Source organism: Pseudophryne corroboree, chromosome 1 (genome assembly GCF_028390025.1).
Source record: "Pseudophryne corroboree isolate aPseCor3 chromosome 1, aPseCor3.hap2, whole genome shotgun sequence".
NCBI lineage: Eukaryota > Metazoa > Chordata > Amphibia > Anura > Myobatrachidae > Pseudophryne > Pseudophryne corroboree.
Window position 1 is genome coordinate 1,216,420,863 of NC_086444.1, and position 13,975 is coordinate 1,216,434,837.

Below are 13,975 nucleotides of genomic sequence, written 5' to 3' on the forward strand. Positions count from 1 at the left end.
GATAGCGATGCGCAGCCCCACGCATCGCTATCGCTGGTGCTAGATTGGCCTGCCGTGCAGGCCAATCTAGCGGGTCACTCATTTCACCCGCTGGGTGAAATGAGCGCCCCCCCCGTCTTCCCCCGCACGCTCAGCACAGATCGCGCTGTACTGAACGGCGGGAGAGATGTGTGCTGAGAGGTTCGCTCAGCACACATCTCTTCCGCATCGGCCAGTGAGTACTGGCCTTAACTCCCAACGAGCACAAAATACAAGACAAGATACATTTGAGCATGGTAATAGATTTGAGCTTTTGAGATATAAAGATACTCCAACAAGATCACCTAGGCAGATGGGAGCAAGAAGGAAAGACTATAGAAAAACTTCATCTTACCACCCAAACTAAACAGGATTTACTAATACAAATACCTGTAGAGAGAAACAAACCATTAAAGATAATGCTTTTTTTGACATAGAATACAGACAAAACAAGTGAGAATCACCCATAAAAAGAGACAGGTGGGTGAATTGTCACAACCTGTGGGTCAAATATCTTTGACTTGTATGTCGATTTAAATAAATATGTGCAGTCACTCAGCCGCAAAAGATATTTCGCTAACAAACATCATGATCCCTCTGTTCCCATACTATTGGACAGCACAGATGATACCCTATTGACAACTTTAGAAGATCTTTGGAAAGAAAATAATACAGAGACACAAGACACCTTGAATACAAGGAAAATATTTGATGTAAAATATCTGGACCAACTGAAGAAAATATAAGATTTTTTGTCAATAAGTGCTAAAAGCAGTGGAATTGAAGACTTCTATAATATTACTTTAGAGGACTTCAAGGATCTGTGCTGTAGCTACTATGATAGGAAACAACCCTCTAATCTATGTAAAAGAGAAAGAAAAGCCCTTAAGACATTGACAGATGATTCATCTATTATTATTAAAGAGGCAGATAAGGGGGGAAGACTGGATATCCTCAACCATGCTGACTATATTTCTGAATCACATAGACAACTGAAAGATGCAGACTATTACTGTACACTAAAAGGGGACCCTAATAAAATGTTTCAAATTGAATTAAATGGCTTGTTGGATGGGGCCCTGTCCTCAGGGGTCATATCCAGGGAGACCTATTACTTTCTCTTTCCGTCACACCCCACTATTCCAGTTTTTTACTGCTTTCCAAAAATTCACAAATCTCCCACTACAACCCGTGGGAAACCTATTACCTCTGGCATAAAGTCTTTAGCTTCTAATCTCTCTTTCTATGTTGATTCTCACCTGCAATCTAGAGTGTCCTTGCTGACGTCTTATATAAGGGATACTACCCACTTTCTAAATCTGATAGAATCTATCAAGTGTAAGGAGACTTGTGCTTTTCTCACACTGGATGTATCTGCCTTATATACACACATCGTTCATGCACTAGGCTGTGATGTAATTAAAAGAAGATTGCATTTTGATGATGAACCCAGCGAGGAACAAAAATGCTTTCTCACTGATTCTATTTCCTTTATTCTATCTCACAATTATTTAAGGCGCCCATCATTTTATTGTGATCACTTACACTTTAACTTGAAGCTAGCTTAGCACTATAAATAAAGACACGGAAACCAATAGCTAGATTTAAAAGGTCAGACAGTATTTATTGATGACTGACCGGAACTTAAAACTAGATTAAATGTTGGAGGATGGCAAAGATAAAGGCGCTACCAAACGCCAGCTCCAGTCATCTGATTATATCACTGAAAAGGAGGAGGGGACTACCACAACAACCACCTCCTACATGCCTGACCCGCATTGTGCAGGACCCACCACTCTTTCCTCTCGCAAATATGGATGCTCCCCTAGGGTTGCGTCCGATTGTCCAACCGCAGGGTAAGGACACACTCGCCGTCCATTCCGAAAGAGGGTGCCCCACAATGACCACTTAGGCCTAAATGACCGCTGGCTGGTAGCGACCTTCCTGCCACTAGTGATGAGCGGGTTCGGTTCCTCGGAATCCGAACCCCCCCGAACTTCAGCCTTTTTACACGGATCCGAGGCAGACTCAGATCTTCCCGCCTTGCTCGGCTAACCCGAGCGCGCCCGAACGTCATCATCCCGCTGTCGGATTCTCGCGAGGCTCGGATTCTATCGCGAGACTCGGATTCTATATAAGGAGCGCGCGTCGCCGCCATTTTCACACGTGCATTGAGATTCATAGGGAGAGGACGTGGCTGGCGTCCTCTCCATTTAGATTAGAAGAGAGAGAGTGAGAGTGAGACACTTGATTTACTGGAGCTTAGGAGTACTCAGAGAGTGCAGAGTTTACTAGTGACTGACCAGTGACCACCAGTGCAGTTTTATTATATTATTATTTAATATAATCCGTTCTCTGCCTGAAAAAAAATGATACACAGTGACACAGTAACAGTATACCATATCTGTGCTCAGCCTCAGTGTGCTGCATCATCTATGTATATCTGACTGTGCTGAGTGCTCACTGCTCACACAGCTTAATTGTGGGGGAGACTGGGGAGCAGTAGCAGGAGTACATATTATTTAACAGTGCACACTTTTGCTGCCAGAGTGCCACTGCCAGTGTGACTGACCACTGACCACTGTCTGACCACCAGTATATTGTGATTGTCTGCCTGAAAAAGTTAAACACTCATCGTGTGGTGTTTTTATTCTATAAACGCATTCTGCTGACAGTGTCCAGCAGGTCCGTCATTAATTATATAATATATACCTGTCCGGCTGCAGTAGTGATGTATATATATATTTTTATATCATTATCATCCAGTCTATATTAGCAGCAGATGCAGTACGGTAGTCCACGGCTGTAGCTACCTCTGTGTCGGCAGTCGCTCGTCCATCCATAATTGTATACCACCTACCTGTGGTGTTTTTTTTTTTCTATCTTCTTGATACTAGTAGCTTACTTTAGGAGTCTGCAGTGCTGACAGTGTCCAGCAGGTCCGTCATTATAATATATACCTGTCCGGCTGCAGTAGTGATATATATATATTTTTTATATCATTATCATCCAGTCTATATTAGCAGCAGACGCAGTACGGTAGTCCACGGCTGTAGCTACCTCTGTGTCGACAGTCGCTCGTCCATCCATAATTGTATACCACCTACCTGTGGTGTTTTTTTTTTTCTATCTTCTTGATACTACTAGTAGCTTACTTTAGGACTCTGCAGTGCTGCTGACAGTGTCCAGCAGGTCCGTCATTATATAATATATACCTGTCCGGCTGCAGTAGTGATATATATATATATTTTTTATATCATTATCATCCAGTCTATATTAGCAGCAGACGCAGTACGGTAGTCCACGGCTGTAGCTACCTCTGTGTCGGCAGTCGCTCGTCCATCCATAATTGTATACCACCTACCTGTGGTGTTTTTTTTTTTCTATCTTCTTGATACTACTAGTAGCTTACTTTAGGAGTCTGCAGTGCTGCTGACAGTGTCCAGCAGGTCCGTCATTATATAATATATACCTGTCCGGCTGCAGTAGTGATATATATATATATTTTTTATATCATTATCATCCAGTCTATATTAGCAGCAGATGCAGTACGGTAGTCCACGGCTGTAGCTACCTCTGTGTCGGCAGTCGCTCGTCCATCCATAATTGTATACCACCTACCTGTGGTGTTTTTTTTTCTATCTTCTTGATACTAGTAGCTTACTTTAGGAGTCTGCAGTGCTGACAGTGTCCAGCAGGTCCGTCATTATATAATATATACCTGTCCGGCTGCAGTAGTGATATATATATATTTTTTATATCATTATCATCCAGTCTATATTAGCAGCAGACGCAGTACGGTAGTCCACGGCTGTAGCTACCTCTGTGTCGACAGTCGCTCGTCCATCCATAAGTATACTAGTATCCATCCATCTCCATTGTTTACCTGAGGTGCCTTTTAGTTGTGCCTATTAAAATATGGAGAACAAAAATGTTGAGGTTCCAAAAATAGGGAAAGATCAAGATCGACTTCCACCTCGTGCTGAAGCTGCTGCCACTAGTCATGGCCGAGACGATAAAATGCCAGCAACGTCGTCTGCCAAGGCCGATGCCCAATGTCATAGTACAGAGCATGTAAAATCCAAAACACCAAATATCAGTAAAAAAAGGACTCAAAAATCTAAAATAAAATTGTCAGAGGAGAAGCGTAAACTTGCCAATATGCCATTTACCACACGGAGTGGCAAGGAACGGCTGAGTCCCTGGCCTATGTTCATGGCTAGTGGTTCAGCTTCACATGAGGATGGAAGCACTCAGCCTCTCGCTAGAAAAATGAAAAGACTCAAGCTGGCAAAAGCACAGCAAAGAACTGTGCTTTCTTCGAAATCACAAATCCACAAGGAGAGTCCAATTGTGTCGTTTGCGATGCCTGACCTTCCCAACACTGGACGTGAAGAGCATGCGCCTTCTACCATTTGCACGCCCCCTGCAAGTGCTGGAAGGAGCACCCGCAGTCCAGTTCTTGATAGTCAGATTGACGATGTCAGTGTTGAAGTACACCAGGATGAGGAGGATATGGGTGTTGCTGGCGCTGGGGAGGAAATTGACCAGGAGGATTCTGATGGCGAGGTGGTTTGTTTAAGTCAGGCACCCGGGGAGACACCTGTTGTCCGTGGGAGGAATAGGGCCATTGACATGCCTGGTGAAAATACCAAAAAAATCAGCTCTTCGGTGTGGAAGTATTTCAACAGAAATGTGGACAACATTTGTCAAGCCGTGTGTTGCCTTTGTCAAGCTGTAATAAGTAGGGGTAAGGACGTTAACCACCTCGGAACATCCTCCCTTATACGTCACCTGCAGCGCATTCATAATAAGTCAGTGACAAGTTCAAAAACTTTGGGCGACAGCGGAAGCAGTCCACTGACCAGTAAATCCCTTCCTCTTGTAACCAAGCTCACGCAAACCACCCCACCAACTCCCTCAGTGTCAATTTCCTCCTTCCCCAGGAATGCCAATAGTCCTGCAGGCCATGTCACTGGCAATTCTGATGAGTCCTCTCCTGCCTGGGATTCCTCCGATGCATCCTTGCGTGTAACGCCTACTGCTGTTGGCGCTGCTGTTGTTGCTGCTAGGAGTCGATGGTCATCCCAGAGGGGAAGTCGTACTCATAAGACCACTTTTACTACTTCCACCAAGCAATTGACTGTCCAACAGTCCTTTGCGAGGAAGATGAAATATCACAGCAGTCATCCTGCTGCAAAGCGGATAACTGAGGCCTTGGCATCCTGGGCGGTGAGAAACGTGGTTCCGGTATCCATCATACTGCAGAGCCAACTAGAGACTTGTTGGAGGTACTGTGTCCCCGGTACCAAATACCATCTAGGTTCCATTTCTCTAGGCAGGCGATACCGAAAATGTACACAGACCTCAGAAAAAGACTCACCAGTGTCCTAAAAAATGCAGTTGTACCCAATGTCCACTTAACCACGGACATGTGGACAAGTGGAGCAGGGCAGGCTCAGGACTAAATGACTGTGACAGCCCACTGGGTAGATGTATGGACTCCCGCCGCAAGAACAGCAGCGGCGGCACCAGTAGCAGCATCTCGCAAATGCCAACTCTTTCCTAGGCAGGCTACGCTTTGTATCACCGCTTTTCAGAATACGCACACAGCTAAAAACCTCTTACGGCAACTGAGGAAGATCATCGCAGAATGGCTTACCCCAATTGGACTCTCCTGTGGATTTGTGGCATCGGACAACGCCAGCAATATTGTGTGTGCATTAAATCTGGGCAAATTCCAGCACGTCCCATGTTTTGCACATACCTTGAATTTGGTGGTGCAGAATTATTTAAAAAACGAGAGGGGCGTGCAAGAGATGCTGTCGGTGGCCAGAAGAATTGCGGGACACTTTCGGCGTACAGGCACCACGTACAGAAGACTGGAGCACCACCAAAAATGCCTGAACCTGCCCTGCCATCATCTGAAGCAAGAAGTGGTAACGAGGTGGAATTCAACCCTCTATATGATTCAGAGGTTGGAGGAGCAGCAAAAGGCCATTCAAGCCTATACAACTGAGCACGATATAGGAGGTGGAATGCACCTGTCTCAAGCGCAGTGGAGAATGATTTCAACGTTGTGCAAGGTTCTGCAACCTTTTGAACTTGCCACACGTGAAGTCAGTTCAGATACTGCCTGCCTGAGTCAGGTCATTCCCCTCATCAGGCTTTTGCAGAAGAAGCTGGAGACATTGAAGGAGGAGCTAACACAGAGCGATTCCGCTAGGCATGTGGGACTTGTGGATGGAGCCCTTAATTCGCTTAACAAGGATTCACGGGTGGTCAATCTGTTGAAATCAGAGCACTACATTTTGGCCACCGTGCTCGATCCTAGATTTAAAACCTACCTTGGATCTCTCTTTCCGGCAGACACAAGTCTGCTGGGGTTCAAAGAACTGCTGGTGACAAAATTGTCAAGTCAAGCGGAACGCGACCTGTCAACATCTCCTCCTTCACATTCTCCCGCAACTGGGGGTGCGAGGAAAAGGCTCAGAATTCCGAGCCCACCCGCTGGCGGTGATGCAGGGCAGTCTGGAGCGACTGCTGACGCTGACATCTGGTCCGGACTGAAGGACCTGACAACGATTACGGACATGTCGTCTACTGTCACTGCATATGATTCTCTCCCCATTGAAAGAATGGTGGAGGATTATATGAGTGACCGCATCCAAGTAGGCACGTCAGACAGTCCGTACTTATACTGGCAGGAAAAAGAGGCAATTTGGAGGCCCTTGCACAAACTGGCTTTATTCTACCTAAGTTGCCCTCCCACAAGTGTGTACTCCGAAAGAGTGTTTAGTGCCGCCGCTCACCTTGTCAGCAATCGGCGTACGAGGTTACATCCAGAAAATGTGGAGAAGATGATGTTCATTAAAATAAATTATAATCAATTCCTCCGTGGAGACATTCACCAGCAGCAATTGCCTCCACAAAGTACACAGGGAGCTGAGATGGTGGATTCCAGTGGGGACGAATTGATAATCTGTGAGGAGGGGGATGTACACGGTGATATATCGGAGGATGATGATGTGGTGGACATCTTGCCTCTGTAGAGCCAGTTTGTGCAAGGAGAGATTAATTGCTTCTTTTTTGGTGGGGGTCCAAACCAACCCGTCATTTCAGTCACAGTCGTGTGGCAGACCCTGTCACTGAAATGATGGGTTGGTTAAAGTGTGCATGTCCTGTTTATACAACATAAGGGTGGGTGGGAGGGCCCAAGGACAATTCCATCATGCACCTCTTTTTTCTTTCATTTTTCTTTGCGTCATGTGCTGTTTGGGGGGTGTTTTTTGGAAGGGCCATCCTGCGTGACACTGCAGTGCCACTCCTAGATGGGCCAGGTGTTTGTGACGGCCACTAGGGTCGCTTAGCTTAGTCACACAGCTACCTCATTGCGCCTCTTTTTTTTCTTCTTTGCGTCATGTGCTGTTTGGGACTAGTTTTTTGAAGGGCCATCCTGCGTGACACTGCAGTGACACTCCTAGATGGGCCAGGTGTTTGTGTCGGCCACTAGGGTCGCTTAGCTTAGTCACACAGCTACCTCATTGCGCCTCTTTTTTTTCTTCTTTGCGTCATGTGCTGTTTGGGGACTAGTTTTTTGAAGGGCCATCCTGCGTGACACTGCAGTGCCACTCCTAGATGGGCCAGGTGTTTGTGTCGGCCACTTGGGTCGCTTATCTTAGTCACACAGCTACCTCATTGCGCCTCTTTTTTTTCTTCTTTGTGTCATGTGCTGTTTGGGGAGTGTTTTTTGGAAGGGCCATCCTGCGTGACACTGCAGTGCCACTCCTAGATGGGCCAGGCGTTTGTGTCGGCCACTTGGGTCGCTTATCTTACTCACACAGCTACCTGATTGCGCCTCTTTTTTTCTTTGCGTCATGTGCTGTTTGGGGAGTGTTTTTTGGAAGGGCCATCCTGCGTGACACTGCAGTGCCACTCCTAGATGGGCCAGGTGTTTGTATCGGCCACTTGGGTCGCTTATCTTAGTCACACAGCTACCTCATTGCGCCTCTTTTTTTTTTCTTCTTTGCGTCATGTGCTGTTTGGGGAGTGTTTTTTGGAAGGGCCATCCTGCGTGACACTGCAGTGCCACTCCTAGATGGGCCAGGTGTTTGTGTCGGCCACTTGGGTCGCTTATCTTACTCACACAGCTACCTCATTGCGCCTCTTTTTTTTCTTCTTTGCGTCATGTGCTGTTTGGGGAGTGTTTTTTGGAAGGGCCATCCTGCGTGACACTGCAGTGCCACTCCTAGATGGGCCAGGTGTTTGTGTCGGCCACTTGGGTCGCTTATCTTACTCACACAGCTACCTCATTGCGCCTCTTTTTTTTCTTCTTTGCGTCATGTGCTGTTTGGGGACTAGTTTTTTGAAGGGCCATCCTGCGTGACACTGCAGTGCCACTCCTAGATGGGCCAGGTGTTTGTGTCGGCCACTTGGGTCGCTTATCTTAGTCACACAGCTACCTCATTGCGCCTCTTTTTTTTCTTCTTTGTGTCATGTGCTGTTTGGGGAGTGTTTTTTGGAAGGGCCATCCTGCGTGACACTGCAGTGCCACTCCTAGATGGGCCAGGTGTTTGTGTCGGCCACTTGGGTCGCTTATCTTACTCACACAGCTACCTAATTGCGCCTCTTTTTTTCTTTGCGTCATGTGCTGTTTGGGGAGTGTTTTTTGGAAGGGCCATCCTGCGTGACACTGCAGTGCCACTCCTAGATGGGCCAGGTGTTTGTGTCGGCCACTTGGGTCGCTTATCTTACTCACACAGCTACCTAATTGCGCCTCTTTTTTTCTTTGCGTCATGTGCTGTTTGGGGAGTGTTTTTTGGAAGGGCCATCCTGCGTGACACTGCAGTGCCACTCCTAGATGGGCCAGGTGTTTGTGTCGGCCACTTGGGTCGCTTATCTTACTCACACAGCTACCTCATTGCGCCTCTTTTTTTTCTTCTTTGCGTCATGTGCTGTTTGGGGAGTGTTTTTTGGAAGGGCCATCCTGCGTGACACTGCAGTGCCACTCCTAGATGGGCCAGGTGTTTGTGTCGGCCACTTGGGTCGCTTATCTTACTCACACAGCTACCTAATTGCGCCTCTTTTTTTCTTTGCGTCATGTGCTGTTTGGGGAGTGTTTTTTGGAAGGGCCATCCTGCGTGACACTGCAGTGCCACTCCTAGATGGGCCAGGTGTTTGTGTCGGCCACTTGGGTCGCTTATCTTACTCACACAGCTACCTCATTGCGCCTCTTTTTTTCTTTGCGTCATGTGCTGTTTGGGGAGTGTTTTTTGGAAGGGCCATCCTGCGTGACACTGCAGTGCCACTCCTAGATGGGCCAGGTGTTTGTGTCGGCCACTTGGGTCGCTGAGCTTAGTCATCCAGCGACCTCGGTGCAAATTTTAGGACTAAAAATAATATTGTGAGGTGTGAGGTGTTCAGAATAGACTGAAAATTAGTGGAAATAATGGTTATTGAGGTCAATAATACTTTGGGATCAAAATGACCCCCAAATTCTATGATTTAAGCTGTTTTTTAGGGTTTTTGAAAAAAAAAAACCGAATCCAAAACACACCCGAATCCGACAAAAAAAATTCGGTGAGGTTTTGCCAAAACGCGTTCGAAACCAAAACACGGCCGCGGAACCGAACCCAAAACCAAAACACAAAACCCAAAAAATTTCCGGTGCTCATCACTACCTGCCACACGAGGTTTACCAAACCACGACTGCCATCGACAGAAAAAACATAAAAACAACCTTGTAAGCTAAGGCAAAACCCAAAAGTCCCATCAAGAAAACCGCCGACCCCCCCCCCCCCCCCCGAGGAAGAGACTAACATGCTTAACATAGCAAAAAACTGTGGGCCCGGCGGACCAGCAAAAGAAACCGCCCTACCAAACCACCGAAAGCTACAAAACAAACCCGCAGAGCCACTGCCTCCCAGGCCCGAACAGACAGCAGAGAAACAGCACCCCTACAATAACAACAAAGCATAATCCTTCCTGGCCAATGACAGCAGAACGCCGCTGAACAGCCAGTGAGAGCATGGATCAACAAAAGGGGACCTGATAGCAAATATGAGGCAGAAACCTACGAACACGACCAAAAACACAGTACAGACTAAGGGCAGGAAACCTGAACGGGCGACACCACCCACCTATCCGGTAGAAAAGAAAACCCAACCAATTGTCCCCCACGCAAACCACGAGCTCCGTTCCCAGGGACCACCACGTGACAAAAACCACAGCCGTTCCTCTTGCAATAGGATGCAAAGCCGCCCAAAATTTTATTTCTGTTTTGTTTAAAAAATGGCCCAACAGGCACACACTCCTGCGTGTCGATAGCAACTGAAAAAGAAAAGATCCCTAACACTGGTGCTAAAACAGACAATAAAATTACTCAATAAAGAGTAGCAAAACCAACCCAAGTGAAGGAGAAAACTCAAAAAAAATCTCCCGTGGACCTTCGATAAGCCAATTGTAATTAGGACCCCTCGGAGGAAAATTATAAAATTTGCTTCACACCTTCAATTCCTGAGCGCTATCCTTTCAAATACTAACCTGTAAACACAGTTTTTGGGTTTGCGCAACAGGCGCAACTGAGACATTACAAACATATACCAAACTTAAACAACGCAGAGGCCCAGCGGCCAAACACCCAAATCGCAGCTGCCGCAGTCCGCGAAGCTGCCCCAATCCACAAGGAATGGGTACCAGAGCCCTGAAGCCGCATCCAAACCCCATAAGAAAAAAGGGGGCGCTACCAACCCACCAGCTCAGTCAACTAACAGAAAACTGCATAACCTAAGAGGGGACTTCCCACCCCTCCTAAAGCATAACCCGCATTGTGCAGGACTCACCACCCTTTACTCCAGCAGAGCAATGGACGAAACCGCATGGGAACGTCCATAGTCCACCCGCAGGGAGAGGATGCTCGCCGACTTGCCAAAAGGGGATGCCCCACTGTCATACCGCCGCCGCGGCCGCCGGGCTTGTCTCTCCGGGGGTGCTGGCTGTCCGGGTGGTCGTCCTCGCTGGTGGTCTCTGCTTCCCGGCGCTCCGTCCAGCGCCCGTAGTGTGGACGTCGCGGGTGCGCCCGACGTTCACTGGGGACGGGTGACGTCATCAGCGCTCCTCCAGTCAGGTGCTGGTGGGAAATACAAATTCAGACGCCGGGCAGAGCTCCGGCGCCTGAGTATCATCGCTACTACTACTGTACCTGTGATCTCCAGAGCTCCGTGCCTCCAGCACCTCCGTGCCTCAGCATTTCCGTGCCTCAGCATCTCCATGTCTCAGCATCTCCGTGCCCCCAGCACCTCCGTGCCTCAGCACCTCCATGCCTCAGCACCTCCGTGCCTCAGCATCTTCATGCCTCAGCACCTCCGTGCCTCAGCATCTCCGTGCCTCAGCATCTCTGTGCCTCCAGCACATCCGTGCCTCAGCACCTCCGTGCCTCAGCACCTCCGTGCCTCCAAGTACCTCAGCGTCTTTAAGCACCTCAGCGCCTTCAAACACCTCAGTACCTCTAGCATTTCAGTGCCTCTAGCACCACAACATCGCTCACAGTGAGCTTTTGGTACTCTCCACCAATTCATCAGCACCTTTACAAGTCTTGTCTTTCAGGAGACCTTCAAGCGTCCACCCGTGCCTTCTGCCTACCGTCCTAATCCTGCATGAGGAAGACCTACATCCGGCCATCTCTGCTGTGACCCAGTAGCGGTTCCTCTTCCCGGTCACCGGAAGAAGCCCCGAGTCCACAGCACTTCCAGACCAGGTCAGTGATAGAATACTCAGGCCCCATGGACCCGGGGGATCGGAACACAGAGTCGAGCGCCATCCAAAGTTTGGCTTCCCGAGTTCAGACTCAAGAGGCGACACAGGGCCAGGTGATGCAATATCTCCAGGAATTGTCCGGCCGATTGGATCAAATTCAAGCATCCTTAGCTTCCGTAATTCCGGTTCCAGTTCCCGTAACTGCTCCAGTTGCTGTTTCCAGTAATGTCCAACCTCCGGCTGGTACCAGGTCACGTCTTCAGTTTCCTACTCCTTCCCGCTATAATGGGAACCCAAAGAATTGCCGTGGTTTTCTAAATCAGTGCGAGGTGCACTTCGAGCTTCTCTCTCATAATTTCCCTATGGATCGCTCTAAGGTAGCATATATCATTTCCCTGCTTGAAGGGTCAGCGATGGATTGGGTGTCTCCGTTATAGAGACAGATCGTTCATCTGATCCCGTGGTTTCCAACTACACCAACTTCATCACGTCCTTTCGAAGAATCTTCGTCGAGCCCGGCAGGATGACCACTGCTTCTTCCGACTTGCTCCGTGTTCGTCAGGGCTCCCGTTCCGTGGGTCAGTACGTGGTTCATTTCCAGACCATTGCCTCTGAACTTCACTGGAATAATGACGCTCTGAGGGCTGCTTTCTGGAACGGTCTCTCCGACTGGTTGAAAGATGAGTTGGTCACTAGGGATCTGCCAGATCCATTAGACGAGTAGATCTCCCTTTGCGTCAAGGTGGATCTTCGGATGCAGGAGCGTAGAGGAGAACGTAGCCGTTCATATTGTTCCGGCATCCTACTACCAGACCGGCGGCTGGGCCCAGCTCGGATGAACCCATGTAAATTAACTGATCCTGACTGTCTCCGGAGGAACGACAGCGTCGTCGTGAGGGTAAACTTTGCCTTTACTGTGGAGCCGCAGATCATTTCCTTAAGTTTGGTAAATCCCGTCAGGGAAACGGGCAGGCCTAGCTTGTTCCGGAGGAGTCAAGTTGGGGGTCACGACTAAATCTTCTCCAATTTTGGATTGTTTGCTTCCTGTGTCTTTAATCACCAATTCAGTCTCAAAGTCTTGTGAAGCCCTGTTGGATTCCGGAGCTGCGGGGAACTTTGTTTCTTCCTCCTGTGTCCAAAGCATGGATTTAAAGGTACGGCCTATCGAGCGGCCTATTTTGTTGATGGCTATCAACGGTACTAGAATTTCCAAGGGTCTCATAACGTGGCGCACTGAGCCAGTTAAGCTGCAGGTCGGGGCTCTACATCAAGAATGTCTGGAACTCTTGGTGATTCCGGAAATGCCTCACGATCTGGTCCATGGAATGCCTTGGCTCAAAATTCATAATCCCCACATTGACTGGAAGTCTTCTCAAATTCTGTCTTGGAGTTCTTTTTGTCACGCTAACTGTCTCACTCCCGTTTGTCCGCTCCGTGTCTCTTCTAAGTTGGATGAAGAGCATATTCAGGAGGCGTATCAAGGGTTCAAGGATGTGTTTTCGGAACAGGCGGCTGATCAGTTACCGCCTCATAGGCCTTGGGACTGCCCTATTGACCTTGTCCCAGGGAAGATGCCACCCCGTGGCCGCACATTTCCTCTGTCTCTTCCCGAGACTCAAGCTATGTCGGACTATATTAAGTCCAATCTGCTCAAGGGATTCATTCGCCCCTCTTCCTCCCCTGCTGGAGCGGGCTTCTTTTTCGTGAAGAAGAAGGACGGGGGGTTGAGACCATGTATCGACTACCGCGGCTTAAACGATATCACCTTGAAGAATAAATACCCCTTGCCGCTAATCACAGAGTTATTCGATAGGGTTCGTGGCGCCCGCGTTTTCTCCAAAATCGACTTGAGGGGAGCTTATAATCTTATACGCATCCAAGAAGGGGGTGAATGGAAGACCGCCTTCAATACCCGGGATGGGCATTACGAATACCTGGTGATGCCGTTCGGCCTTAGCAATGCTCCTGCTGTCTTCCAGGGATTCGTCAATGAAATCTTCCGAGACATGTTATATCAAAGTGTTGTGGTATATTTGGACAACATACTGATTTTTTCCAAAGATCTTGTTGAACACAGGACTTAAGTCAAAGAAGTGCTCCACCGTTTACGAGAGAATCATCTCAATGCTAAGTTCTCCAAATGTACCTTCGAAGTAATATCAATTCCGTTCCTCGGTTATATCATCTCGGGGACGGAGCTTCG